The following is a 25902-nucleotide window of genomic DNA, read 5'->3' as shown; positions in this document are numbered from 1 at the left end:
CATGGTAGGACAGTCCAAAAGAGGAAAGAGTCCCCCATTCCAGTGGGGTAAAGAACAGGCTGAATCCTTTGCAGTAATGAAGGAAATCCTGACTGGTGAAGAAATCCTGGCTTACCCTGACTACAGGCAGCCTTTCCTGCTGTACACCGACGTCAGGAACGAGGGACTGGGAGCTGTGTTGTCCCAGAAGCAAAATGGAAGAGAGAAGGTAATTGCGTATGCCAGCAGGAAGCTACGCCCTACCGAGAGGAACCCGGAGAACTACAGTTCCTTCAAGCTGGAGTTCCTGGCCTTGGTCTGGGCTATCACTGAAAGGTTCAAGCATTACCTAGCCTCAACGAAATTCACAGCCTTTACTGACAACAGTCCCTTGACACACCTGGAGACAGCCAGGTTGGGAGCCATGGAACAGCGTTGGGTGGCCAGACTGTCAAATTATCAGTTCACCATCAAGTACCGGGCTGGTCACAAGAACACCAATGCTGATGCCCTGTCAAGGCTTCCTCACCAGTCAGACACCGAGGATGAAGTGGATGATTTAGAGGAAGTTGAATTACCGGCTTTCCGCCAAAGCGGAGTGGTCCATGAGCAACACGTCACCAGAAGACGTCAGGGAAGGACACTGAATCCTCTACCCCACCACAGTTGGAATGAGACTCAAGACAGTGACCCGGTTGTCAGCCTCATCAAGAAACTGATCACCCAGGAAGGTTCTCACCTGGAGAAAGATGCTCCTCCACAAGCCAAGCAACTGTGGAATGAAAGAAGCCAGCTGTTCATCTACAGAGAGAAGCTGTGCAGAAGATATGTCAACCCCAAGATCCATGAAATGGTGTGGCAGATTGTTGTACCCAGGACGGATATCCAGATGGTGTTAGAGGCCTACCATGATCAAGCAGGTCATTTTGGCTGGAAGAAGCTGGAAACCATGCTGAAGGACCGATTCTATAGGGTTGGAATGCGGAGTTCCATAGAGAGGTCATGCCGGAATTGTGGGCCCTGTAGCCTCAGAAGAAAAGACTACGGCAGCCAGAAAGCACCCTTGCAGTCCATCAAGACAACCCAGCCCCTGGAGATCGTCACTCTGGATCACGTCAAGCTGTCACCCAGCAGGTCAGGCTACTCCTATGCCCTGACCATGGTGGATCACTATTCCCGGTTCCTGGTGGTAGCCCCTGTCAAGGATCTGACAGCAGAAACTGCAGCAAGAACGTTCCAAGCATACTTCTGCAGGCCCCATCGATACCCGGACAAAGTGCTGACAGATCAAGGCCCTGCCTTTGAAGAGAAGCTGTTTAAAGAATTCTGTCATCTGTACTGATGCAAAAAGATCCGGACAACGCCGTATCACCCTCAGACCAATGGTTTGTGTGATAAAATGAACAACATCGTCATAGACCTGCTGGAAACCTTACCCTTGGAAGAAAGGAACCAGTGGCCAGACAAACTACCTGACCTGGTAGATCTGTACAATCGCATACCTGTGAGTTCTACTAATTGTACCCCAGCGTACCTCATGAGAGCAAGACCCGGAAAGTTGCCCATAGACCTGGAACTCGGAGTGGTAGAACCAGAAGCAGATATGTCCACTGAAGACTGGGATACAAATCGGCAAGAGCAGTACAGGAGAGTACAGGCCTGTGTCGAAGACAGTCTGAACAGAGTAAGGGAAAGACAGGAAGAACAATACAATAAACATGCACCAGCAGAACCATTGGCACCCGGAGAGATAGTGCTAAAGCGGAAAAGAAGAGGTCACAAGCTCGATGACCAGTGGGAAAGAGAGCCCTACACTGTGTTAAACTCCAGATTTGACAACAGTAAAACCTGCCTGATTAGTAAGGATGGAGGCAAAACGACCGCAACAGTCTCAAGAGACCATTTGAAAGTGTGCCCAGGTCTACTGAAGACAACGGAGGAAGAAGTACCTCCTATAGCACCGGAAGAACCCAAGGAAGACGTGCTTCACACAGTTCTAGGAGATTTCCCGGCGAACTGGCCTCAACTTGATGGAGCAGTGATTATACCCGTAATACACTTCTATCAGCCACAAGAAGAACCTGAGCGCTCTAGAAGAACCTGCTCAGGAACAGGAAGAATCCCCAGTAAGAGGAGGATCACCCATTGAGACAGAGCCTGAAGGCCCAGTGGACAGTGCACTTGCCAGTCCCATAGAGAGATTAAGGCAGTTCTATAATCTACCAGCACGTACACCTGCTAGATTAACAGAGAGGGCATGCATAGACACTAGTGACACCCCAGTGCTACGAAGGTCCACACGCAGCACACAAGGACAAATCCCTGCCAGGTTTAGGGAATAAGCACGAAATGTCTACCATGTAAATAGTTACCCAGTTGGGTATTGCCTATTATCTATTGCATAAATTGTCAATAATATATGTGCATTTAGTTACCCATCAGGGTACAAAGACTTATAGGCTGAGGACTGTGAGCAGCCAAAAACTGTCCTTGTATATAGTTTGCACTTATCCAAGTGCCCCTTATTTGACCACAGAACAAAAACCCGTTTGGCGTGGCCGAAGACGTGGTCCAGCACATGGATCACCTATGCCCTGTAGCCACGCCCAGGGCCTACGTTGAGGGTTTTCAGGCGGGTCCCTCATGTTACTCTTGTTACATCATCGGTAAAATGGACATCTGGTTACAGGACATACTGTAAATCTATTATTGTTGTTGTAATAATTATTGTTATTGTTGTTAACCTATTTTATAAAATGCTTCAGTCCAGGAGTACTGAATTGTACTAGGGGGGAATTTGGCACCCTGCTGTTCACAGGTACCACAGGACCCAGGGTGCATGGATGGACTTCTCCATAAGAGTCCCTCATTACATGCAAACACCTCCACCCTTCCACCTCATACTACCAGAGGGAGCCCGTTAGGGATATATATATAGAGGGTGGAGCCAGGCAGTTAGTCAGTCAGACAGAGTCAGAGAGTCAGAGAGCATGCTGACGCTAAGAGCAGTGAAGATGCAGCACGTCTGCTGCAGTACTGAGGGCCCCGAGTGTGGCCGGAGGCAAAGAGGAGAGGAGAGAGGAGTCAAGGGGGCAGAGGAGCATCATAGGCTCAACCCGAATATACAAACCGGACACCGGGTCCGGTACCAGGAGGACTACAAGTCCCTGGCCGACCTGAAGCTAAACCCTTAACAGGACAAGGAACCACGAAGGCCCCAGCGTTACCAGGGATAGTGGTTGCCAGCAGAAGGTCCTACTGCAAAGCGACAGGTGAAGGAACAGCACGACACATAAGCTAGGCTCAGTTGCAGGCTGGCCAGGAGCATACAGAGAGGCAGACACGGACCAGGAGGCCTTATACCCGCTCACTGGGGAGAAGTCCAGAAATGCACCCATCCTACTGAGTACCCTGGACTGTACCTGACATCCACACCAGTAAAGGTATTGAAGCGAATCCACTGTCTCTGTCAGTTACTCCTGCTGTGCCATTCCGCCTGCACTACAGGTCCCAGCATCACCTACCACCATCTACCCTACAATGCCCAGAGGCCCACTCCACCTGTGGGGAGCCTTTCCATCCCAGCTGCCATATCAACTGCCTCAGAGGTCTGCAGCAGCGCTGGTACAAATTACCAGAAACCACAGGTGGCATCACGATCGAACTATAAACTATTCCCCCTTTTAGTTTACCGCCCTGTGCCACGGACCGGGCCAGCCACTGTGACATATCCCTTTCCCCCAGCATTTATCGGCCCGGACTCCGAGTACCCCATTGCCCTGGGGGCGCGACAGAGGCGTCAGGTCGCACAGAGGGGACCGGTCCCTAAACTAGCAGAGTTCTTTAAGCCTCAACTAGGAAACCGAAGGCTGCAGGGAGACGGCCAGAAGGAACACACAGAAGGGGGTCCCGTTACGTACTCCGGAGAGACCTGGGAGTTTGCTGATCCCCTCCCTGAGTTTTCACAGGACGCCATGGAAAGTTACTCTAGTACTGGTAGCTGGAAGTCTAAGAAACCATGAGTAAACCCAGAGGACTGCACCTTCTGTCTCTGTGATCATTATCTGCGCCATCCTCTTCACTACACCATAACAGCAACATCTACACTGCCCTGGAGCTAAGCTCTACCTGTGGAGAGCTAAACCAACTCTGCTGCATTCACACCAGCTCCAGAGGACCTGTTCCGCAGCGGCAGCTCCCTTTAGCCGCATACCACAGGTGGCGTCACGAACTGTATATAAAAACTATAAATCCCCTGTAAATATCCCCTTTGATTGACCACCCTGGGTCACGGACCGGGTCACCGCCACTGTGACATCTCCCCTAGCAACGACCGTCCCGGCACTGAGTACCCCACGGCCCAGGGGGCGCGTCACTAATTTTTACTATCTTTACCAAGGGAGCATGGCTCAAAGAATTCTATGGAGACATGTCTTCAGACTCATCTGCATTATTACCCTATGAGCACTGAACAAAAAAACTCAAGAACACCCAGGGGAGCAACAGTAATAAAATAAGGGCAAAGTTGGACATGTTTGACCTGGTGACAAGTCTAATGTACTGTGTAGATATTCTTTTAGGTGGCCACATTTCATACTGTTTGTAAAGGACAGGAGTTTTGTCTTAAGTAACTTTGTCTTCTAAGTATGCTATTTTGCGCTTTTCTCTAAATTGTGATATTTGTTTTCAATAAAGCTGTCTTGTTATAAATCTATTTTGTCTTGTATTTTCATAGCCTTCACTATAATTGATCCGTATTGAGCTACGCACATTGAAAGTTAAGCACTGTATATATATTTAGATGTACAGTATAATGCATTACACCAGACCTGACAATATTGTTTCTGAAAGCAGTTTGTTAAACCATTAGCTGATATGACGGAAAGTAAAAGTGAAATGGCGCAAAGTGAAAAGGTGGATATTGTTATGGATGAAGTAAGGCTCAATACACTATGCTTATGGAATGTCAAGTAAGTCTCATTGCATGCCAGTTTTGTAGCTAATCGGTATGTATAGCAGAACTAGAGAGATTAGAATTAAAGCATAGCTATGCTGCAAAAACCCATGATAATATAAATAATAGTTTTTAAAAGGTTACAAAGTTCCTTTCATTACACAAGTGATTTCTCTGCAGTTTTCAAGAACTGTAACACTACTTGTCTAATGCATTTCGATCAATGATAAACCCCCATGTTACGACTGAAGTGCTAAGCTGTCTGCAGAATCTAGATGCTGATTAAATAAATGTCTCACCAGGAAATCCTATGCATTAGAACTGGAGCAGTTTCCCACACTTAGAATCCTTATCCACGGACCTGAAAATATTCTCTAAAAAGAGTTTATCACAATCAGACATTTTTTTGCCATTAATAACCAAGTTTTTACTGCAATAACACAATATGGTAAAATATCTATACAAATCATATTGTTTTAATGACATTATTTCCTAAAGTAGCTAAATTGTCTTTAAAGAGAATCTTTCATCAGGTTTATGATACCCTGTATGAGAGCTGCATGATGTAAGGGCGGAGACCCTGATTCCAGCAATGTATCGCTTGCTGAGCTCTTTGTTGTCATTTTGATAAACTGATTTATCTGCTGCAGATCTAGCAGCGCTCTGAATGCTGAGCTCTGTATAACTCTGCCAACCCTATTGACTGACAGTTTTCTGTCCATGTACAGTGTATAATAATAATAATAATAATAATAATAATAATATCAGTGTATATTGAAAGCTACCAATCAGTAGTGGTGGTAGGGTTATACAGAGCTCGTGAATATGCCTGACCACCTGCCAGTAGGATTACTAGTCCTCTAATGATAATTCCCTGCTGATAAAACAGGGATTTTATCAAAACTACACTAAGCAGCCCAGTAAGTGACACATCTCTGGAATCAGGGTTTTGGTCTTTAAATTATGCTGCTCTCAGATTATATAGCAAAAATCAAGTGACAAATTCCCTTTAAAAGGTCATTATATCACTGGTGTAACTAGTGAGCAGTCAGGTGAGATGATATGTCAATACTGCAGCACTATAAACAAAGAATGGCAGAGGAGCAGGAAAGATTTACCCCTGGAGCAGTGGGTATATTAAATCCATGGCTGGGAAATCCATTTGACCACTTTAAATTATATGCTTGATCAAGTTTCCTTTTAATTTCTAGAACCATAAACTTCTAATATCTATATTCTAATTCATGTGTTCTGCTGATGTCTTTGTCTCACCACCACACTATTAAAAGAATTGGTTCCAACATAGTTAAAATGCCAACATTAAAGGCTTTCCACTAGTGATGAGCGAGTACCATAATATTCGTAATCGCTATACTCATAACGAGTATTTTGTAATAATCACGTATTCGTTCTGAATAGCAAGTACAATGTAATTCAATGGGAAATACGAGTAATTTACTGCTGAACCCTACAAAGGAGTCTGGGGGCCTGAGGATAAGTCTGAAATGGATGGGAAAGTGATGAAACAGAATGGGAAAAGCCAGGAGAATATTCCTGCATGCATTTCTGACTCACATTTGGTTTCTGGGAATAAGTTTGTCGCAGTATTACGCCACTTTTACAGACACACAAGAACAACTACCAAACCTAACCTAAATTGCATTTAACAGGCCAAAAAGGTTAAGAAACAGTTTTCCCTGCATAATCACTTGTATATAAGGCTAAATAAACCAGTGAAGCCAAAAAAAAATCCCTTTTAGCGTTTTTTCACACATACTGTTGTGGCTTTTTTTCGCTTTTTACAATTGGGAGGGCCCTGACTTATACATTTTGTAGGTCCCTCTGTCATACATCATTTTTAGTTCGCTATTCCCCAGCACTATTCCCAAAAGCACAGCTAGAACGCACCAGTAGGTATGTTGATCTTTGACCTGAGAGGCCCCAGGTGGCTCTGTAACATATAAAAAACTAAAAAACACACAGGATATAAAAGCTGCTGGTAGAAAGCAGGCTCTGTGTGTATCTGCCTGCACAATGTAATAATAATAATAAAACAACCATAAATACTACCACGCTAAGTACACTCAGAGCTGGTGGCTCTGACTAGATGGATGTAGATAAATACAAAAAAAGGAAAATGAAAATGCAACCCAAATGGATATCCTACTTCTAACTGCCCCCTCAGTGAGGATACACACATTGATCCTAGCTACAATCAACAATAGCTCTATGAAAAAGAAACAGACAGGGAAAAGTGGCAGCACTTACTCTGAGAAGTATGAGCTACTTCCGTAGAAAGGTGTGTTGATTAGGCAGGCTTTGCAGAATCACAGCCATCAGCTGTTGGTTGTGGCGTGGAAGTCCTCAGCCAGCCAGACTGAGCACAATAGTTCAGCAGTTGATGCGCGCTGTTACCATGCGTCCAGCTGGGTCTGTACTGATGAGCCAGCGGGGTAAAGCGGGAGCGTCCTCCCGCAAATGTGCCTCTTACCCACTCTGTAGCGCTGATACAAACGCGGCATGCTCCGGCCGGAAGCTTGGCCGCGTGAGCGCAGAGCTGGTGAGGGCATGGAACTGTGACGTCACAGCCCAAAGTACGAGATGTACAGGGGGCCACAAAAAAGACCGAAGCGTTTCGAAGGACACAGTCCTTCTTCCTCAGGGTGTGGCTCACCTAGACCTCCTGCCTTTAAATAGCACTGCCAGCCTGCTGCCAACCAATAAGAACAAACAGGTGAGGGGAAAAAAAAAAAACATACACGCCCTTAAAAAATACCATATTTAGTGTAGGAGAATATCCAAACAGAAACACATAATTAAAAAGGAAAGAAAGGAAGACCTGTATACTCCATATACACCACCACTGGTAGATTCAACTATTAAGAAACTGTTTATTTAATAATTAAAAGTATAAACTATAAACTAAAAACCTGTGTGTTGATGCAAGTGCATACTATGTGCCTATGTGTCCCAGAGCATAGGAACTTAATAGGGTTCGTTGCCTATTTGTAAGATATGTGAATAAATAACCCCTAATTAGATACCTCTGAACATTTTTTACTGTCAGAATATACAGTGTCAGCATGATTACCTGATGGTAAGTAGAAATAAAATGCTCCTACTGACACATGTAATTAAAAAAGATTAAAATGCAACACAAAAAATGTTAACTTAAAAGGTCCCATATATGCGAGAATGTAGTGTTAGCTCGTACCCTGAGATACCCTTAAAAATATAAAGTCAACAGTGCTTGGTAAATGAAAAACGATAGGTTTGCCCCTCTTAGATGTACCTAACTGAGGGGCACCTCATATTGTGCGCTGGGGTCTACCTGACCACATGTGTTTAACATGTGGCCTAACCAACTAATCTGCCACCTTTTGAGGGGATAACTCCCGTGAGCACTATATTTAAATGGCGTACAATTCAATTTCGTGATTTAGCCCTTTCGGTGCCAAACTGTCCAGAGTAAATGTCCATTTGGACTCCACTCTGGACATTTGTTTTAAAAAATCCCCTCCTCTCCAGTTTCTTTTGACCACCTGAATACCACAAAAATGGACCCCCTCACAAGACCGATTGTGCTTTTCAGCAAAATGGCGTGACAATGGGTGCCCTGTATAGCCTTTGAAAATATTGTCCAGATGTTCCTTGATTCTTTTTAACTGCCTTTTCGTGCGCCCAATATAAATTTTCCCGCATGGGCACTGGATAATATATATGATACCCATTGTATAACACAAAATTGCTTCTTTAATAGTAAAATGATTATTACCACTTGAATTAGAAAAGCTAGTTTGAAGGCTTTTCTTGATCTTTGTGCGAACACAGCATGAGCACCTCCCGTATGGGATGAATCCCATATTGGAGGGCAAAAAATTGTTAGCATGCGCCATTGACGGTTTGCTAGCCTTTGTTTTCATTTTAGTTGTTGGCGCTACCAGATTATCCAAGGTTTGAGCTTTTCTATAGGTGAACCTTGGATGTTTAGGTAAGAGTTCACCTATAACCTTATCTTGTTGGCGAATCGGCCAGTATTTGCGGATGATATTGCTGAATACCCTATGGTTCGAATGATAATGGGTCAAAATGGCTAATTTGTTAATTTGTTGGGAGAGGCATGGGATCACTTTTACTGTTTTTTCTTTATACACCAGTTCTTGTCTCGGAATGGATCTCACCTCCTTTGCAGATCTTTCCAGCAGAGATGTCGCATAACCCTTGTTCAAAAATTGTTGCTTAACAAATTCAGCTTCCGTAATAAAATCTTCCATCTTTGTGCAATTGTGACGAACTGACCTTTCGGAATATTGGTAAGCCAAATAGGTAAATGACAGCTAGAAGTATGTATATAACTGTTAGAGTCTACTTCCTTTCGGTAACATTTTGCAGTGAGATGATTTTGTTCTACACAAATAGTCAGGTTCAAAAATTAACCGTAGACATACTTGCAGTAGGAGTAAATTCAAGACCAAAATCATTATCATTCAGTTCAGCCAGGAATAGACTAAGGTCTCCTAGTGATCCATCCGAAACAAAGAGAATGTCGTCAATAAATCGACGCCAAAGAATGAGGCCTTCACATAATTTACCATTATTGAAGATATTGAATTCCTCCCACCTCCCTACATATAAGTTTGCATAGCTAGGGGCAAATTTTGTCCCCATGGCAGTGCCCCATGTTTGGAGGTAAAATTGTTGGGCATAACTAAAATAATTATGAGTTAGGATGAATTCAATGCAATTCAAGATGAATTGAATTTGGGTTACCTCATATAAATTAGATAATTCTAGAAAGTGCCCCGCTGCTTCACATCCCTTCTCTTGGTTGATCACTGTACACAGAGATTTAATGTCCAAAGTCCCCAAAATATAACTACTCTTCCATTCAACAGGGGCCAAAATCTGAAGGGTATGCCCTGTATCTTTCAAATATGCTGGTAAGTGGGGAACACATTTTTGTAGATGCATATCCATGAACTTGGAAAGGTTTACCGTCAGGCAATTGATGCCTGAGACAATGGGTCTTCCTGAGGGACATGTGATGTTCTTATTGACTTTTGGGATATGGTAAAAAAAACGCAATACCCGGAGTCTTATTCCATATAAATTGAAACTCTTTTTTATTAAGAATACCCACATTTTTTCACTTTATGGCCAAAATTCCCAATTCCTTGGTATACTTTGGGGTGGGGTCACTTTTTAATTTCCTATATGTAACCGGATCCTCCAAGAGGCGTATTGATTCATCTTCATACATCTTTTGACTAAGTACCACATTACTGCCTGTCATTGTTCTCCTGGAGACTTATGATCGCCTTCCTTTCCTTTTTGGTCAAATTGTGTGGTATATATTTGTGCTTCTTTTTGGTCATTTTTCTGATATCTGAGGTGACCATATTCTCAAAGGTGATAAAAGCACTAGAATACTCGTTGATTGGGTTAAAAGTGGACTTATTAGCAAGTGAGGTGTGTACATAAGCAACTTCATGGCTAATACCTCTATGTGATTCTTGAGGTCTTTTGATGAAATATCTCTTAATAGCTAAATTTTGTAAGTACTGCTTCATACTTACGCATAAATTGAATGTGCGGGCTTCAGATGTTGGGGGAAATTTTAGTCCCTTCTGTAAGAGGGTTTCCTCTTCCACTGATAATGTATATGAGCTTAAATTAAAAATCTTTTGGTTGGGGGCCAGTGTTTAGTCTACTTTCTTTTTGGTGAGTTTCCCACCACTTTTGCCTCTTTTGCTTTTGTGGTTCTTACCCGGAAAAAATCCCGACTGATTGATGGTTGCCCATGAAGTCTAAGTGCTTTGCCTCTACTGGTTTAGTTACCTGGATGTCTGTTTGCATATGTGTTAACGCTAGTTTTCTTTAAACTGAAATTTCAAGTAGTGTTGCCCCGATTGGAGTGATTACCCGAATGTCTATCTTGTGTACTCGGCCTTACACCTCCTTGAGTATTACTGTTTATTTGATTTGTAATTGGGGTCTCCACCCCTGGGTTGCCTGTTTGGTTATTAATGCCACAGGCGTCTTGTGCACTCAATGTTTCACTTTCTTCTGTAAGTGCCAAAAGATGAGAATACCTATTGGAAGTAGGAATACTTCCCTGTGCTGGTATTTCAGTAAAGGGAGCATCCTCTCCACTTGGCACATACTCCAAATCAGTATTGTCAACTGGAGTAGTGGGATAATTCTGTTGGGGCGTTTCCTCAAATCTATAATTACTTCTGGTGTGTAGTGGAACAGGTGTGTACTGTGTAGAGTTGGTGTTAGTGTATGTGGAAAAAGCCACTGACACATCAGAAATATTTTGAGTAGAAGTAACATTATATTCATCAATAGTGTTGAGCCACCCCCGTAGTGTTCGAGTTCGGTTCGGTTCGTCGAACACCCGTGTGTTCGCCGAACTGTTCGTCGAACTGTTCGTCGAACACCTTCGAACACCGTTAAAACCAATGGCAGGCAAACAAAAACACAAAGAAGCACATAGAAAACACCTTCAAAGGTGTCCAAAAGCTGACAAACTGCTCTGAAGACACAACTAACACATGGAAAAGTGACAAGTACATATAGTCATGCGAAAAGAAAAGAGGTGGAGGAGTAAAAGGAGGGGGAGACACAGATATAGGCATGTCATGCCCTTCTAAAATCCAAAAAGTGAGAAGCCGACACGTTCAGTCCGCTCCTGCCCGTGCCACCTCCGTGTCGCCGGGTTTGTGCCAGAGCCGCGGTGAACCCTGACGGCCAGCCCCCCTCTCCCAATACTGGTGCCTGTCCGCTGGTGGGTCGAGCGAGCCCCTCTGTGGTGGAGGCAGCTCTAAGCTTTTTATTTTAAATTGTCTCTCTAATTTGAATGAATACATTTTAAATCCATTTACAAGGATCTATTGGAGGGCAAGTCTCATGCCAGCAGCCGCGTAATTCCAGCTCCAGTAGCGTCCACTAAAGCTGCTGCAGTTAAAAAGCTTTTATAAGGATCGAGCTCGGCAGTCCACCGCAAGGCATCCTACTGCCAGTTCCAGCCCCTATGCCTTGGGGTGCCTCCTGATGCTCTTCACTGAGTATCCCGTGGTCCCGAAGCATTTCCTTTGAAAAAATTAAGTGTCAAAACTACAGGTGGCGTAGCTTGCTTAACAGCCGGGATAATCCGCTGACTAGCAGACACTGCTACTGGGCACAAAGTATTTCCTGGGCTAGATGCAGTTAAAAATTTGTAATTAGATACTCTCGTTGGATGCTGAGAAAGCATTCCATAGAGTCTCCTGGCACGCCATATATGATTCTCTTAAAAAGCTTGGGGTAGGGGTCTAGGGGACCCTTTTATAGCCAAAATCACGGCCCTGTATCGCAATACGTCACCTAGGCTGAAGATAAATGGAACTGTATTACCCTGAGGGCTCGGTTGCTACAGAGGTATTGCACCTCACCCAGAGGTGTGATATCTCACTCTCAGGTAAGGATGGAGTGTGGATCAGGACCCGACACCTGCATGCATTACACCACATTGCCGTGGGGCAGGGCGACCAATATGCCCCTGAGATGGGCACGACAGTCCCTGTCCCTGGCTGGAGTGGGGGGAGGGAACACTGAGGAAGGGGAACCCTGTAGTGCAGGAGCAGGGAGGAAGCAGTTCCAGGGTGCATTGAGAAGGGAGTATAAAAGGTGGGCACCATCTTAGTTCAGTGCAGAGAAGTCTGAGCAGAAGTGGCAGGGAGCAGGGGCTCTGCATGAGCTCTGCTCCGGAGGCAGGCCTAGTAACAGAGGCCCAGGCCTGGAAGAGGGAGAAGGAAGAAAGAGGAGCGGAGAAGGCTCCATAAACGAGGAACGAAGGGATCCCAGGGGTGCGCACGGGCGAATCGCCACCGCACGCCCGAATCCACCTGCGTGGAGGGGTCAGGCCAAAGGGGGAGACCGGTCCCCGAAACTAGTGGAGGCAGGAAACGACCCTCAGCTAGAAACAGGAGGCTGTGACATTTTATGTGGCGCAGCCCCTCGCTACACCCGCTAGGAAGGCACCACATAGGGTCAGGGAAACTGGCGCCAAGTTTACGAAGAGGAGGCCCGAGGCAGCCGGACAGAAGGGTTGGTAAGAAAGGCCAGACAAAGGACACACAAAGGGGGTCCTGTGAAGCGCTCCAAAGTTATCTGGGAGTTGTCTGAGCCCCTCACCTGGTGAGCACAGTACGACGTGGGCAGCCGTTACCTGCAGACGTGGTCTGGATAATAAGAACTGTGAGTAAAGGCCCTGGACTGCATCACTGACTCCGTGTTGTTACTGCTGCTGCCCTGCACCATCACCCCCATCCTCCACATACACTGCCCTGAGGCTATACTCCTCCCGTGGGGAGTTATGCTACGCTCTGCTGCACCCACAACACCAGCCTCAGCGGTCTGCCCTGGAGCGGCGGTTCACTCTGACCGCAATCCACGGGTGGCGTAGTCGGACATTTAAACATCAAAACCACATAAATAGTTCCGCCACTGGTTTGACCGCCCTGAGCCACGGAACCGGGTCGCCGCCACGGAGACTACAACCACCAGCATCCACCAAAAAGGGTCTGGCTCCGGGTGTCCCAAGGCCCAGGGGGCGCGTCAGAACATTTTCATCACCTTTCACAATCACCAATGGGACAAGGCAGGGATGTTCTCTGTGCCCTCTCTTATACATCCTAGTGACGGAGCACCTGCTCTCATCAATTCGCCATAACCCCAATATTAGGTGGATTGAGGTGGGAGGCACCAAGTACAAGTGCTCTCTATTTGCTGATGATGTCCTAGTATATATCACTCAATCACATATTTCCATCCATGCTGTTATGGCTGAAATAGATCACTTTGTTACATGGTCAAATTTTAAAATCAATGCAGCGAAGTCTGAGGCCCTCGATGTCTCCCTCCCCAAATCCATATAGGATTCCATCCAGTCCAACTTTCCCTTTGCCTGGCCCTCACAGGGTATCAAATACTTAGGAATTCCTATTCATAGAGACCTCTCCCATCTATGTTATCTTAATTTTGGGCCCTTTATTGAACAACTCCATACAGACCACGGTTGGCAAGTTAGAACTGTAAGATTCACTATGTGAACCACTGGTGTTTTGTGGAAAAGCACATATACACTGTGTTCCAAATTATTATGCAAAAAGTGTTTAGGAGTGATAAGGGAAGAATTTGTTTGTTTGTCAGTTAAACTCATTGATGGTGATGTGTGTCAGGGCTCTTTATATCACTGTAAGCAATTGCAGACACCTGTGCTAATTAGTTTGGCAGGTGTGTCCAATGAAAGGCAAGACTACTTAAGAAGGCTGTCTCACATTATTAAGCAGCCTACATTTTCTGCCAAAATGGGAAAGAAAAAGGATGTGTCGGCTGCTGAGAAGCAACAAATTGTGGAGTGTTTAGGTCAAGGCATAACTACAATCAACATTGTGCGATGATCAGGATGAAGTGTCTTGGCAATCAAGAAGTATGTAGCTGATTCACAGTACACACGTGTGCGTGATGATAAGGGCAAATTGAGGACTCTTTCCTACAGGCAATTACGTCAGGTTAAAAGAGCAGCGGCAAAAAAGCCTTGTCATAGCAGGAGACAAGTTTTTGAAGCTGCTGGTGCCTCCAACGTCCCCCGAACAACAAGATCCAGGGTCCTTCAGAGGTTTGCAGCTGTGCATACGCCATCCTGTCGACCTCCTCTATCCACTTCACACAAGCAGAAACGGCTCCAGTGGGCCAAACATTACATGAAGACTGATTTTAAAACTGTTTTGTTCACGGATGAGTGCCGTGCAGCGCTCGATGGTCCAGATGGATGGAGTGGAGGATGGCTGGTTGATGGACACCCCACGCAAATACGGCTACAGCGCCAACAAGGAGGAGGTGGAGTAATGTTTTGGGCTGGAATCATGGGGAGACAGATTGTCGGCCCCTTTAGGATCCCTGAAGGCGCTAAAGATGAACCCCATAATGTATGTGGATTTTCTCAAGCAGCACTTCCTGCCATGGTTCAAGAATAAGAACCGTGTATTTCACAGCAACATCATTTTTTTGCATGATAATGCACCATCTCATGCTGCACATAAAACATCTGCATCTCTGGCTGATATGGGCATAAAAGGGGACAAACTTATGGTGTGACCCCCATGCTCCCCTGACCTCTACCCCATTCAGAACCTCTGGAGCATCATCAAAAGGAGTGTCTATGATGGCGGGAGGCAGTTCACATCTAAGCAACAGCTCTGGTAGGGTATTCTGTCCTCATGCAAAACAATTGAAGCAGAAACCAACCAAAACCTGACAAATTCAATGGACGAGAGAGTTCAGAAGCTCCTTTCGAACAAGGGGTCCTATGTGAAAATGTAACATCACCTAGAATAAAGTTTTGAGTTGAAAACTGTTTGATTTCAGTTCCTAATAACCTGCTAATGCTTATAATTTCAAAAATGACCATTTTTTTGGTCTTTATTAAAATGAAAAGGTTGATCGAAAAGTTTGGGGGATCTAAGAGTGTGGCAACCCAGTAGTCATGATTACTTCGAATTCTGACAATATGAGGGTCATGTTGCAGGTAGTGCAGCAAGAAGGCACTTATGTGTCTTGCGCATCTCGGTGCCCCAAAATTATTTTCCGGGCTAGATGCAGCTAAAAATTATTATTAATTTTAAATCTGGTGGAGCTTAGTATAGATGGCCTAATAGGATCAGTGCTGCACACTGCTACAAAGCCCAAATTATTTTCCAGCCAAGATACAGATAAACATGATTAGTAATTTGAAAGCTTAAAACGGTTGGTAGGGTGATTTTAACCAATCATCCATCTTTTACTCTCCCCAGGATGACACAGGGGTAGAAAAGTCGTTTCGGACCCATGATTTGTTCATCTTTATGAACGTGAGTCTGTCTACATTATCAGTGGAGAGCCGCATGCGCTTATCTGTCAGCACACCACCAGCAGCTCTGAACACACGTTCAGACAGAACGCTGGCTGCGGGGCATGACAAGATCTCCAAGGCGTAAGTGGCTAGCTCCGGCCATTTATCCAGATTGGAAGCCCAAAAAGAGCAAGGGTCCAGTGACACAGTCATGGCTTCAATGTTTACTTGGAGATACTCCTGTACCATCGTCTCTAGGCGTTGACTATGTGTCAGACTTCTTGTCTCCTGTGGCCTTGCAAAGGATGGGCTAAAAAAGTGGTGAAATGATTGCGCAAAATTGATGTTACCAGCAGATACTGTGGTTCTGTTATGGTTTGAGTGCTGAACACTTGACGGTCCCACGGTTGGCAAGTTGGAACTCTGAGATTCACTACGTGCACCACTAGTGTTTTGTGGAAAAGCACATGCAAGATTCTGCAACAGTCTCTGCTGATACTCCTGCATGCGTGCATCCCTTTCTATGGCAGGAATAATTTCTGCAAATTTACTTTTGTACCGGGGATCTAACAGTGTGGCAACCCAGTAGTCAGGATTATTTCTAATTCTCACAATTCGAGGGTCATGTTGCAGGTAGTGCAGCAAGAAGGCACTCATGTGTGTTGCTCATCCAGGAGCACCAAGTCCCTGTTGTGTTGGTGGCGAGGTAACAATCATGCTTCCTTCCTCTGTCCTCTCCCCCCAACCTCGCACAACAGAAATGTGATCAAGGTCTCCCTCATCTGATGAGTCTTCCATCAGTTCGTCCTCCACTTCTTCCTGGGCTCCTGCACCTTCCTCACTAGTTTGGCTGCTACCATGCGCCCTGGTAAAACCATCTCCCCCACCCTCACATGCCTGCCGCCTTGGTGCTGCCGACCGTCTGGACCTTGCAGATGTTAGCCCTTCCGCATACAACTCCTCCTCCTCTACTTCCTCCACCTCCTCTTGTGCCACCACATGACTCCGAATTCTGTTTAACATGTGCTCCAGCATGTAAATCACCGGAATATTCATGCTGATAATGGCATCGTCAGCACTAAACATCTTCGTCGCCATTTCAAAACTGTGCAGAAGGGTGCATAGGTCCCTGATCTGAGACCACTCCTCCAGCGTGATTTGCCCCACGTCTGGATCTCGTTGGCCCAGGTTATACGTCAGAACGTATTGCACCAGGGCTTGTCGGTGCTGCCACATTCGCTGCAACATGTGCAGAGTTGAATTCCACCGGGTAGGCACATCGCATTTTAGCCGGTGAAGTGGCAGGCCCAACGACTTCTGTAGAGATGTAAGTCGCTGAGCTGCGGGATGCGAATGGCGGAAGTGAGCACACAGCGACCGTGCACTCTGCAGAAGGCCATCTAGTCTGGGATAGTGGGCTAAAAATTGCTGGACAACCAGGTTCAACACGTGAGCCATACAAGGCACGTGTGTGACATTGCCCCGGCGAAGGGCCGCACCCAGGTTTGCAGCATTGTCGCACACGGCCTTCCCTGGTTTCAGGTCCAGTGGAGACAACCATTCATGAAATTGGTTCTCCAGAGCTGACCACAACTCCTCAGCTGTGTGACTCACATTTCCCAGACATTTCAAAGTAAAAACCGCCTGATGACGTTGAGCCCTACTGCCAGCATAGTAAGGAGGTGTGCAGGATCCCTTCTGCGCAGTTAGAAAGCTTGTGGCATGACCAGACAGGCTTTGGGTGCAGGTGGAAGACCAAGAGGAGATTGAGGAGGCAGAAGCAGTGGAGGAACTTTGACATAAAGAGGATTGACGCACAACTCGTGGGGACGGCAAGACTTGGACAGCAGCCCCTTGTCCTGCTGTCACCATATTTACCCAGTGCCCAGTCAGCGACATGTAACGCCCCTGTCCATGCCTACTCGTCCAAGTGTCTGTGGTGAAATGGACCCTGTCACACACAGAGTTTCTCAAAGAAGCGGTGATGTTGTGTGCGACATGCTGGTGGAGCGCAGGCACACCTTTCTTTGAGAAGTAGTGCCGACTGGGCATCTGGTACTGGGGCACTGCGACGGACATAAGGTCTCGAAAATCCTCTGTGTCCACCAGGCAGAAAGGCAGCATTTCTGTAGCCAAGAGCTTGCAGATGGTGAAATTCAACCTCTTAGCTTTCTCATGGCTAGGAGGAAATGGTCTTTTACTTGTCCACATCTGAGGGACCGAGGGCTGGCTATTGTGCTTAGACGGGGTTGATAAGGGTGTCCCCGGCAAACTGCCGGTCTGTGAGGAAGATGCAGGTGGACATGTTAGGTTGCCTTGATCCAAAGGTGGTGCTATCGATGTCGGACAGCGCTCAACACCAGCTGGTGTTACCACCTCCAAAGAAAATGATGACCTGCCAATCACGCTGGCTGTTGCGGGTAAAGAGGTGGCAGGTCTGCGCCCCAAAACAGGTGTGACTGCTGTCCCCCCAGTCACAGAGGATGAAGAGGCCGCGGATGCACAAGATATGGCAGACGGTGGTTGGCCCGGCCGGCTAGGCCGCATTGTAGCACACTGAGCTTCCTACTGCAACTTATGCTTCATGTCCATGTGCCGGTTCATGCATGAAGTACTCAAACTAAGTATTTTTTGGCCTCTACTTAGCTTTTGCTGACAAATGTTACAGATAACACGAGTTGGGTCATCTTTATCGATCTGAAAAAATGCCCAGGCTATGCAAGGCTTAGCACCCATGCGACCTGAAGAGCCACCACGACTTGTGGTGAGAGGCAGAGTTGTGTTTGAGGATGCAGTTGTTGACGTGCTTCCAGTACTACGTCTCTGTCCAGGAAGGCGCAACCTGACCTCGTCGTCACTAGCATCTTCCTCCACCTACTCTGCTGACCTCATCTCTTGGCTGACTGTGGGTTGACAGTAAGTGGGATCTCCAACCTCGTCATCATCACCCTGTGCGTTATCACACCCGTCGTCCTCAGAGCCAACCTGTTCCTGCCCTGACAAAAAACTAAAGTTGTCGCTCCAATCAGGTATTTGAGTCTCATCATCGTCTTCCTCATTGTCTCCACCAACAGGAGTTACAGTTTGGGAATGAGGGTCTACATTATGGTCAGAACCTTCTGCGTCTGGTCCTGGATCCGAGTCATAAAGATTCTGGGCATCAATGCAGATCATTTCCTCGTCTGGATTCACAGAAGCGCTGGAGTCGACCTCTGATTCCCAGGCTATAGTATGAGTAAACAGCTCTGCAGACTCAACCATCTGTTCTACCTCATACTCAGACGGGCAGGTGGAGATTTGGGAGCTGTGAGGAAGCAAGTCGATTGGGGTGACACCTTTGAGGACTGGAGTATTTGTGATGTTGAAGTTGATGTGGAGGAGAGCCCACTTAAAGGAGCACTTGATATCCGTTGAAGCAACTGCTGTTTTTGTGCCTCATCTGGAATTTGTAGTGATTGGCGTGGCCGTAAGAAAGGGATCTTATCACATTGTCCGCTAAAAGAAGTAGACATTTTAGTTTGGCTGGAAGATGGTCTTTCTTCTGCAGATGTTACTGTTGCTTTAACACCTACCCCACGGACACAACCTTTTATCCCCTTCCCAACACGCCTATTCCCCTTTCCACCAGCAGCAGGCCTTTTTCCACTCATTTTGGTGGTTAACTAATTCACAACTCTGGAGTTGTTTGCACAAAAAAACAATGGATGGGAACCGAGCAGAGCTGAGTGGCCAAACTGTGGTATTAGGCCAAAACTATTGGCTGGGTTAGATGCAGAAAAAAATTATATTCAATTTGCAACCTGATGGAGGTCAGTGTAGATGGAGTAATAGAAAAAGTCCCACACACTGCTAGAAGGCCAAATATTTTTTCAGAGCTAGATGCAGAAAAAAATTATATTCAGTTTGCAACCTGATGGAGGTCTGTATAGATGGATTAATAGAACAAGTCCCACACACAGCTAGAAGCCCAATATTTTTTCAGAGCTAGATGCAGAAAAAAATTATATTCAATTTGCAACCTGATGGAGGTCAGTATAGATGGAGTAATAGAACAAGTCCCACACACAGCTAGAAGCCCAAATATTTTTTCAGAGCTAGATGCAGATAAAAATTATTTTTAATTTGCAACCTGATGGAGGTCAGTATAGATGGACTAATAGAGAAAGTCCCACACACTGCTAGAAGGCCAAATATTTTTTCAGAGCTAGATGCAGAAAAAAATTATATTCAGTTTGCAACCTGATGGAGGTCTGTATAGATGGATTAATAGAACAAGTCCCACACACAGCTAGAAGCCCAAATATTTTTTCAGAGGTAGATGCAGAAAAAAATTATTTTCAGTTTGCAACCTGATGGAGGTCTGTATAGATGGATTAATAGAACAAGTCCCACACACAGCTAGAAGCCCAATATTTTTTCAGAGGTAGATGCAGAAAAAAATATATTCAGTTTGCAACCTGATGGAGGTCAGTATAGATGGACGAATAGAAAAAGTCCCACACACTGCTAGAAGGCCAAATATTTTTTCAGAGCTAGATGCAGAAAAAAATTATATTCAATTTGCAACCTGATGGAGGTCAGTATAGATGGACTAATAGAATGATGCTATGCCCAAAAGATTTTACTTCACTAGGTGCAGTAAAAAAAATGGTATTCTATACACAGGTGGTATATCTTGCAACACAGATAGGCTACTCCACTGACTAACACACTCTGCAATATGCCAAAAAGGATTAGCTTTCCTAGATTCAGCCAAATGCTGTGAAAAAAACTTGCACAGCACTGGCACAGACCTGCCTGGCAAAAACTTATAGCAACTGATGTAACCTAGTCCTGAAAAGGACTCCAATTACAATTAGTCTTTACTCCCACAACCTATCTATTTAAGAGCACAGACCTGCCTGATAAAAGTCGTAGGAAATGCTGTAACCTAGTCCTTAAAAGGACTGCAATCACAACTATTCCCTACTCCCAAGCTATCTGTAGATTTGTGCGAAAATTGGCTTTAAATTAACAAGGTATAGCGCACACAGCAACAGCGGTGCCGTCTAACACGCAGCTGCAGCAGTGAGAAAATGGTGGCGACGGGGAAAATGGCTTGGTCTTATAGGGCAAGGACATGTGACATACACTGCCAATGACACATGCCCTTGCTTGTGTGAAAAAAAGCACTTCGCTCCGTGTGTGCGCTGCTGATAGGCTGACAGATTGCACCTCCCCACTGTAAATGCGGGAAAGAGAAAAAAAAATGGAGATCTTCATTATTCCTGCAGAGATCCATCCCCTGCCCCTCCCCCCACCCCGCTGTACACTCAAACTGCGTATTAACATTAATTTTCATCATTACTGAGAAAAAATCCAGTTATGATTTTGGTGCACGAACAGTTATCGAACATAACCTCGAACAGCCGAATTTTTCTCAAATCGTTCGTGTTCGCCGAACGGCTCGAACACCGCCCAAAACAGCTCGAATTTGAGATTGGTGAACAGTTTGAGTAGAACAACGCTCATCTCTATTCATCAAGAACCACAAAATGGTGTGACCCATGGGAACTGCTATACCTACTAGGTGGGGATGCAGGAGGATAAGGATCAGGATTAGATGATACGCAATGTGGTACCTGATCCCTAGTAAATTTCCTAATTTTTTTATTAATAATTTCTCGCTCTTTGTCTTTAAGCCTAAACATAATATTCTGGGAGAGATAATGAATCTCCTTTGAATATTCAAATGGCTTTAATTATTCAAAAAGGTGGGTCACTTGCTCACTTGTTTTAGCTAAATTGATACAACGTTTCTCTATTAGGAATTCAAGCATTCTCCTTGAAAAACCAGTGAACATAGTGTCCCATTCTGCCTGAACTTGAGGCTCCCCAAAATCACTCGCAAGGGACGTAAACACCACCAGACCCCTGGGTATAATATCCTCTTTCTGGTATTTCTCCAGTGAGGCTACCTCCCATAGGTCTCTCATTTCATTAAACAGGAGCTTCTCCATGGATCTAAGTAAGCCTCTAGCTTTGTCTCCTGCTATAACAGGTGTGTGTTGTTGGGTAAAATATTTATGCGCCCCATTCAATCGATTCCCTCTGTCATTCCATAAGGAATTAATTGCCATAAGTGAGCTGCCCAAGTGTGTAACACACAGAAAAAAGTAAAATATAAAAAACTAAAAAACACACTGGCGCTTCACACAGGGTATAAAAGCTGCTAGTAGTAAGCAGGATCTGTGTGTATCTGCCTGCACAATGTAATAATAATAATAATAATAATAATAAAACAACCACAAATACTACCACGCTAAGTACACGCAGAGTTGGTGGCTCTGACTAGATGGATGTAGATAAATACAAAAAAAGGAAAATGAAAATGCAACCCAAATGCATATCCTACTTCTAACTGCCCCCTCAGTGAGGATACACACATTGATCCTAGCTACAATCAACAATAGCTCAAGAATTGGATGTTTCGCCCTCCAGCAGTTCGCCCCCAGCAGTTCGCCCCCAGCAATTCGCCCCCGGGTATATTTTGCCCCCACACATTTCGTCCCCAGCATTTGGCCCCCAGGATGTTTTGCCCCCGTACATTTCACCCCCGCACATATCGCCCCCAGTTCGCCCCCGGATGTTTCGCCCCCAGCAGTTCGCCAAACATCCAGGGGCGAAACGTTCGGGGGCGAAACGTGCGGGGACAAGGAAGTGGATGTGCTTGATATTTGTTGTGTGTGAGCAACTGCAGCTTGTGGGCAGGAGGTATGAGCGCCTGCTTCCTGAATAGCAGATTCTAAAGGACATAGCCCAGGCTACATGACATTGGTTTGACCCACAGACACAGATTTGGTACGCTAGTGTTCCACCCACCTACTTGTGTGCTTGACTGCCATGTGATTTTGCATACTGATGGTGCTCAGGTTGCCTTTGCCCTGGCATCTGCTCAACTTGGTATGGCAGATGCTACACACTACAATGTTTTTCTCTGATGGACTTTCATAAAAAAAATTCCACATAGCAGCTGAACGCCCTGACTTGGCGCACAGCGGGGGTCCTCTTGAGAACAGTTGAGCCAGTTCTCACTCTACGCAAACCACGACCCCTTGGTGCCTGTGTTGGTGCTACATATCCATCTTCCACTGTGTTGCTGTCATGGCTATGCATGCCAACGGTCCAGGTCGGATCACTGGACTCATCCTCGACCACCTCGTCTTTCATCTCATCCTCCTTCCCAGTTGACATTGTAGGCTGACCTGATGGCAACTGTGTCTCATCATCATCAGCCTCCACCTCTGGAGACAGTAAATAACGTTCCTCCAAGTGGCTTTCTTTTGACCGGAGGTCCTCAAATACTTGAGCATCAATGCACGGCACCTCCTCTTTTCCCTCTTCAATTCTGCATGGTGATAGGCCTGAGCCAACCAAAGTATACGTACCAAACAGATACTCGGAGTGGCCAAGCTTGTGATCATATGTCTCCTGGGACTGATAATGGCGGGAGACAGGAGAACCAGCTTCATAATTGGAGGGGCCAGCCTTCTGTGTATCGACAGTAGACTGTGTGGTCATGGAACATTTGTTGCTGCTTGGCAAATATGTAAAGGCCTTGTTTGCTATCCAAGACAGAATCTGCTCTCAGTCTTCTGGCTTCCACACACGTTTACGTTCCAGACCATTAAATTTTTGCAGGAACTTATTGGATGCATCAAGCTACTTCTGACCTGACACAGACTGAGTGCCTTCTCGCCACGTCCACGTCCCTTAACAACATGCTTTTTTGGCATTTTGGGTTTTGTTGACAGATTTTCAGATGTTGATGGCACAAGCCAAGCTAGCTGTCACAGCCAAAATAGTGGGTAAAATGGCCTGGTGCATGCTTGGTAGCAGGCAGTAGGAAATGTTTGAACTACTGCTTTGCATAGGGCACCAAACGCCTTTTTAAGTGGACTAATGTGGACAGAAGGCAGGCTGTCAGCCCAAAAACAGCAGGAAAATTGGCCTGGTAGGTGCTTGGTAGCAGGTAGTAGGAAATATTTGGACTACTGCTTTGCTTAGGGCACTAAACGTCTTTTTAAGTGGACTAATGTGGACAGAAGGCAAGCTGTCACCCCAAAACAGTGGGGAAAATGGGCTGGTGCGTGCTTTGCAGCAGACAGTAGGAAATGTTTGGACTACTGCTTTGCATAGTTCACTAAACGCCTTTTTAAGTGGACTAATGTGGACGGAAGGCAGGCTGTCACCCAAAAACAGCGGGGAAAATGGGTGGTGCGTGCTGTGTAGCTGTAGCACCCTGAGGATTCGGCTGCTACAGGGGTATTGCACCTCAGCCAGAGGTGTGATATTCCACTCCCGGGTAAGGATGGAGTGTGGAACTGAGCTCAGTTAGCTGCATGCACTACACACATCCCATTTCCGGAGGACGGACCAATGGTACTCCCACTTAATAATGTGCAGGTACGACCGAGTCTGTCCTTGGCTGGAGTGGGAGGGGGGTGGAACATCCCAGTAGTGTAGGGGCAGATAGGGGGAGCAGCCTGGGTAGTGCTAGGAGCTCATTGGGTGCTGGTCACCTGAGCTCACACATAGAGGGAGTATATAAGGTGGGCACCATCTTAGGACAGGGTCTTTGCAGAGGAGTCTTTTGCAGAAGGCTGGTTAGTCAGTGAGACATCAGTCTTTTGCAGAGCAGTGGAGGAAAGCAGAGGAGCAGAGCAGCCCCAAGGCCAAGAGTGAGAGAGGAGAAAGAAAGACCCAGAGGGGGAGAAAGAAGGAACTCCAAGAGCCCAAATTAGACCAGAGGGTGAAGAGTTGGCAACAGGGTACCGGATCCCAAGCTGGCAGAGGCTACAGCACACCTTAGCCAGGAACCGGAGGTCGTGGGCAGGACTGATCTGCCACGATCACCCACTATATCCACCCGGAAGGCAGACCACGCATAGGGTCAGGGAACCCAGAGGCAAGGGTTCACCAACAAGAGGCCCGAGGGAGCCGGACTTAGGTGGATCCCTGGTGGGGAAGGCCAGAGACGAGGACAGGACAGAAAGGGAGCTCAGAACCACGCTCCAGAACTACTTGGGGGTTGGCCGAGTCCAGGACCTGGTGGACGCAGCGCGGCTCGGGTGGTCACTCAAGGCCGGAGTGACCGGTACAAGAACAGCAGTAAGTAAAGAACCCTGAACTGCACAACCCGACTCTGACTCTCATTACCATCTTCACTGCACTTCCACAACCACCATCCTCTGCACCTGACCCCCTGAGGCTATACCCCTCCCGTTGGGGGTTATTCTACCTGGGCTGCACAAACACCATCAGCCTCAGCGGACCCTGCTGCAGCGGCGGCCGTAGTGACCGCAATTCAACGGGTGGCGTAGTCGACATAAAGAACTTTAGTAACATCAGTAAGGACTGCCACACACTGAGCTTGACACCCTGGGCACGGACCGGGTCACAGCCACTCGGAGACTACAACCCCCATCTGATCCGGCTCCGGGTATCCCTAACAACACTGGCCCAGGGGGCGCGTCAACTTTGGCGTAGTCGGCAGGATTACGTGCCCGCAACAACCGGGTACTGTGTGCCTGAAGAAAAGTTCATCGTTACCTTAAAAAGAAGTCTCCTGCCGGTTCCGGAGGGTCCCCGCCATCGGCCCCCATCACAGGTCGTTTCCCGCCGGTTGTCCACCATTTGCAGCTTTTTCCCGCCATCCATGGAGTTTCCCGCCACTGGGAGACGATTCCCGCCATTTCCAAGGATTTCCCGCCTTGGGGGAGCGGACGCCATTATGGGCGTGCCAGAGGGTGGCAAAAGGCCACCTCCCATCGTGGGCCAGGTCGAAGAATGGCGCCAAAAGCGGAAACCGCGCCCACCAACAGAGACTGTGATGCTGGAAGTGTCCATCAGCGTGAGAGAACTGCCCCTGGAACTGAAGTCGCCCCGGGACCACCCTCGATGTGGGCGGAGACAGAAGAAGAGAGCAAAGATGGGTGTCGCCTGGAGCAGTCTGGAGAGAGCGCACCCGGAGACAAGACGTCTGGAAGAGAGTCCAGAGAGAGCCTCCCCGGAGATGGAGGGGGAGCCAGGCAGCACCGACCCAGCTGTCAGG

The sequence above is a fragment of the Phyllobates terribilis genome, unplaced genomic scaffold, assembly GCF_046119375.1.
Source record: "Phyllobates terribilis strain yellow unplaced genomic scaffold, ASM4611937v1 Scaffold_11__3_contigs__length_659146591, whole genome shotgun sequence".
In the NCBI taxonomy this organism is placed as follows: Eukaryota; Metazoa; Chordata; class Amphibia; order Anura; family Dendrobatidae; genus Phyllobates; species Phyllobates terribilis.
The sequence above is the reverse complement of the archived record's forward strand: the minus strand, read 5'-3'. Positions refer to the sequence as shown.